The sequence below is a fragment of the Parus major genome, chromosome 4A (assembly GCF_001522545.3).
Source record: "Parus major isolate Abel chromosome 4A, Parus_major1.1, whole genome shotgun sequence".
Lineage (NCBI taxonomy): Eukaryota > Metazoa > Chordata > Aves > Passeriformes > Paridae > Parus > Parus major.
Genome location: NC_031772.1, coordinates 4,549,279 through 4,554,144, shown reverse-complemented (window position 1 = coordinate 4,554,144; position 4,866 = coordinate 4,549,279). Strand labels below are relative to the sequence as shown.

Genomic DNA, 4,866 nt, shown 5'->3' with positions numbered 1-4,866 from the left:
ATTGGGATGGAGGGATTGGGATGGAGGATGGGGCTGAGGGAATTGGGGATGGAGGGATTGGGGGTGAGGGACAGGTCTGAGGGGGATTGGGGTGGATGAATTGGAGGTGAGGAGACGAGACTGCGGGGACAGGTCTGAGGGGGATCAAGGCTGAGGGCGCGGGGGCTCAAGGGGCCGGTGATGAGGACTGGGGTGAGGGGACAGGGATGGTTGGGGGCAGGCTGAGGGGACAGGGATGGTTGGGGGCAGGCTGAGGGGCCGAGCGCTCTCGGTGATCAGCCCTGAGGGGCTCCAGCCGCGGGCCCGGCGCGGGGAGGCTCTTCCTCACACGGAACTGACGGGGGAAGGAAAAAAAGAAAAACCCGAAAGTTTCGTTTGGTTTTGTTTTTTTTTCGAGTTCGCGAGGTGTGGGGACAGGAAGCGCGGGCGGCGGGGAGGCTCAGCCCGGTCCCCGCCGTGGGAAGCGAGAAGGAGCCGGGGCGGCAGCGGAGCCGCCTCGCCGTGGCCACAACAAACCGGCCCCGACGCCTTTGTTTGCAGGCATGTGTTCGGAGAGAAACACGGCAGCACCGCCGAACGGGGCCGGGAGAGAGAGCGTGCATGAAAAAAATAATATTCCCCCTTCACCATTCGAGTTTGGGAGCTGGAAGACACTAGATGATACTGTCAAAAGAATGTTTTTAAAGGAGAGTAAACTGCGTCAATGACAGTTTGTATTTGAACACGCTGTATGACTTGTCAATAAGGCCTGCCCTTTAGATAAAGCAAAGGAAGACTCAAACCGTTCTTAACTGCCAAATAATTTTGATGAAAACAAGGGAACAAGCTGGTGCACCCCATAGCTCAAACAGTTTCCATGCTGATTTTTTTGGCTCAGAAGTCAACCACTGCACAGACAAGTGTAGGATGCTTGCACAGCCCTTGATTAAATCCGATTCCCACTCCCCCAAAGCTGCCCATTCCCAGTTCCCTGTGGCTGAAGAGTTGCCTATTGTGAATGTGTCACTGCAGCAGCCGCCAGCTGGCACGTCAGCATTTCCATTGCAAGCCTATTTTTAAAGGTCTGGAACTCAACCATGGAAGACAAATGTTTTGGAGTGTGTTCCAGGAGTGTTTGTCCTTCAGAAAATAAAAATCAGGTGGGAAAATGGAAGAGCAAAGTCACAGGTAGTTAATGTTGACAGAGAATTTATGTTTTAAATATAGAACTGTTCAGGCTGGGTCACTTTATTTTTGTTGTGGTAGGAGTGTGTGAAGACGGAGATTTTACAGCAATTAAGTGACAGGAGATGAAGTTGGTGCACACAGCCGTATCCCTGTGCCTCTACTGGTGACACTGCTGTGGCCAAATCTTCTGTGAGGTTAAATCTGTACATACTTCATCAGTGCCATCAGACACTTAATTTAAATATAAAGGAAATCAAGTGAGAAGTGATTTTTGAAAGTGCTTGGAGTGCTCAACAAGAACTTTTGTCTCAAACTCCTGTGGCAGATGCTGTTTTCCTGCATCTGATTTCTCCCATTGCTTCAAATAATAACAGGCTGCAAACGAGTGTTCCACATCCCCAGGGATTTGAGAAGTTCAGAGGAAAGCAATAATTAAAGGAGTTAGGATTGTTATTTGTGTCAAAGGCTAGAAAAGGGAAATTATTATGTATGTAGATATAAGAAAAAGGAAATTCAGAATTTCTTTTACTCTGGGTCTCACAAACAAACAAGATATTCAATAAAAAGGCAACAATATGTTACTGAAATGTAAAAATTATCAAGATCCCCCTCAAATGCTCTTTTACAGAGAAATAAACCTTTGAATACATTAGCAAATTTAGGAGGACCAGGGCCTCATGTCTTGTGTTTCAAATGAACATTTGGATATTATATACCTGGATATTATATGCCCCTATTTCTAGTGCATCTAATCTGCCTGTAGGGGTATCAGATCTCATTTGGTGCCCAGGTTTCAGCTGGGGGTATCACATCCCTGCTGTGCAATTTGCAGCTGAATATTTCTGACATTTCAGCACCTTCATCTGTTCAGCAGGTTCTGCCCATTCCACCCCTCAGGAGCAGCATGAGAAACTTTGATTAGATGAAGGGTTCAAAATAATTAGTTTCTTCATATAGATTCACTTCAAAATTAATTCTACAGCATGGTAAAGTTGCTGAGAGTTGTATTTTAATTAGTCTAATAGGAAAAGAATAAAAATAATAAAAATAAAAATAAAAGTGATAATAATATTGTAATAAATGGGATCTGCAGCCAAAATTCAGCTTGTTCAGTATAAGTAAGATGAAATCCAAGCACTCTGTTGTCCCTTTTATGCACCTGCAGCCACCTGACAGCATCCATACTTACTTCACTATTCAATTTCCCTGAAAATCATCAATCACATATTGATGACTATCAATAATGAACATACAAACAACAGCTGATTTATGAATTAAATCCCTGCACATTTCCTGCATGTCACTCCCAGCAGGACATTTCTCAGAGAGGCCAATTACAGACTAACATTCCCTCTCCAGTTTTCTGGTAATCTGTAGCTACCCTAAACAAGAATTTTTGAGAAGAATCCTGCAAAGTTTGTGTTCGTTCACCCAGCAGGTTTTCCAGGAAAGGAAAAATAAGAATATGATCATCAGGCCAGTGCCTTTTGTTCCCCTCCTTCCCCAGCTTAGTGACACCGGACCCGAACCATAGCAAGGACAGCAGAGCTTTCCCCTGGAGAGACAAGCAGTGGAGAATGTGTGGATAGTGCCTCGTTTAGCAAGAGCTCAGGAAGGAAAGGCAAAAAGCAAAGTTTGAGGAACCTGCCCTTGCTTGCTCCATTCTGCTTTTACGACTCAGGTAACGCCCCTGGAAGGGAACAGGTACAAATTTGGCTTTGGGGATTCAGTTCAAGGCAAGCTGAGCTCTAGGACTGATTGTGAAGCTGGTTTGGGGGGATACATTGAATTCCTCAGGGCGAGTTTACTCAAGTTCATCATCATTTCACCTTTAATCTGTTGTACAATGTGGTTTCAGCACATTTGCAGAGTCAGAGCAGCACAACCCTTCCCTGTTGTGTGGATGTGGGTACAAAGCACGTCCTGTTTGTGCCACTCACTCTCCTAGGAGGAGGAAAAACAACTGTCCTGATGCAACAAAAATGTGTCCTTGTATCTTTGAGTCCCTGCCAGAAGGGCTCCAGAGGAGGGGCTGCTTCACACAGAGCCTGGGGAGCTCCCACATGGGCTCAGTGGGACAGCTGTGGCCGTTAAAACGTGGAAATCCTCACAGAGGATACACACAGAGGAAATTGCTTGGGTCCTAAGGAGGTAAACACAGCAAAATTTTCACAGTTTTAGACACTGGTGTCCCAATACCAAACATCTATATCCAGATTAAGTTATGGAACAGCATCCTGACAAAACCCTCAGTCAATGCTATATTAATGTGAATATAAAACAGAAATGTGAGTGTCCATATCCCACCCTGCATATTATGATATTTAACATATGCACCTAAGCCAAGCTCACTTATGTGTATTCACAGAGATGTGGTATCAAAAACAAACAGTGTGAACTTGTTAAAGAGTTTATTGTGTGCTTTGCCCCACACTGTGAAGGCAAGAGGAGTCACTCTCACGAGGGAGCAGCCAGAAACACTCTTCCACTCTGTTGTGGTTATGTCAGAGTAGAAAGTGCGAGGGAAGAGGCCCGTGCTGAATCCCTGCCTCAGCTTCATTATATTTCCCCATCTCATCTTTGTGCTTCCGTAGCAAGGTTTTAAAAGCTCACTTAGGGATAAAAAAAGGAAGCCAATTGGGAGATGATGCTCCCAGATCAACACCTTAAGAAAGATCTACTATTTCGTTCTCACCGTCAAAGCAAACATATTTTGGGGGATATTTTGGAACCACAGGACAGACTTAGCAGCAAATTTTGCCACATTTGTCCAAAATGAGCTCAAGAAATATCTCAGCCATATGGAAAATACAATGAATTTATCTCTGCTGATCACAGTGCTTTGACAGTATGGGATGAAAACTGCAGATAGGCACAGTGAATGAAGTGCCTTTCATCCTACTAGACTTTCATGCTTGTATATACTTGTTTTCACTTAAAACCTTTTAGTTTTCCTTCATTTTGAAATGCTTTTTGAAATCAAACATCCCATAGTTTATTTTTTTTCCCCCCAAACTGAGTGAATGCTACAAATCAGCCAATTGACACATCTCAGTTCTTCTTTATCCTCAAATAAAAATATAAATTAAAGATGCAGTATCCTGTCTCCACAGTGGACAGGAAATCAGATGCCAGACAGGACCTACAAACAGGGTAAGCAATAGCTAAAAATACAGCTCCAGATTTGTGTTCAGGCTCAAGCAATTCAGGTTTCATAACCCAAAGGTGAGATCCTGCACAGAACACTCTTGTGGGATATTTCTTCCATCAGTTTGCCCAAGTTTTCTGGAATAAATACATTTACAGTGATTGTAACACCTTGCAAATTTCCCCTTATACCTCACTCTGAGCCTGCTGCTAAGTTTGATCTGGTGTTCCCTGGCTTTATATTGCAAGGGAGAGGGATTCATTCCCCTCTACAGTTGGGATTTCACACAGGTGAATGTTCCACCTCCCCCATCCCACTGGGCACTGCTCTGTTCCCCAGGCTGGGGATTCCTGGGCTGGTCACTCTGAGATGGAGAGTGGGAAAATTCCTGTTTCTCTGCACACTGCTGATTTGGAATAAACATAAAAGAATTGTCAATAATGTGCATAAAGAGAAGGAGAAGTAATGAGCAGTCATCAGCTCCTCAAGTCCTGTGGGAAATGACAAGAGGCTCAGAGCCCAAATCACAGCCCCACCACGAGGGCACAGCA

General features: G+C 44.5%; 1 long non-coding RNA gene across 1 annotated transcript in view; it reads left to right on the top strand.

Moving 5' to 3' along the window:
- Positions 1-256: 256 nt before the first annotated feature.
- The window catches only part of LOC107203909, a 6,906-nt gene continuing 2,296 nt past the window's right edge, over positions 257-4,866 (top strand). The window contains exons 1-2 of the long non-coding RNA XR_001521410.2: positions 257-1,139; positions 2,675-2,848. This is a non-coding gene — a long non-coding RNA (uncharacterized LOC107203909). The remainder of the gene's footprint in view (positions 1,140-2,674; positions 2,849-4,866) is intronic.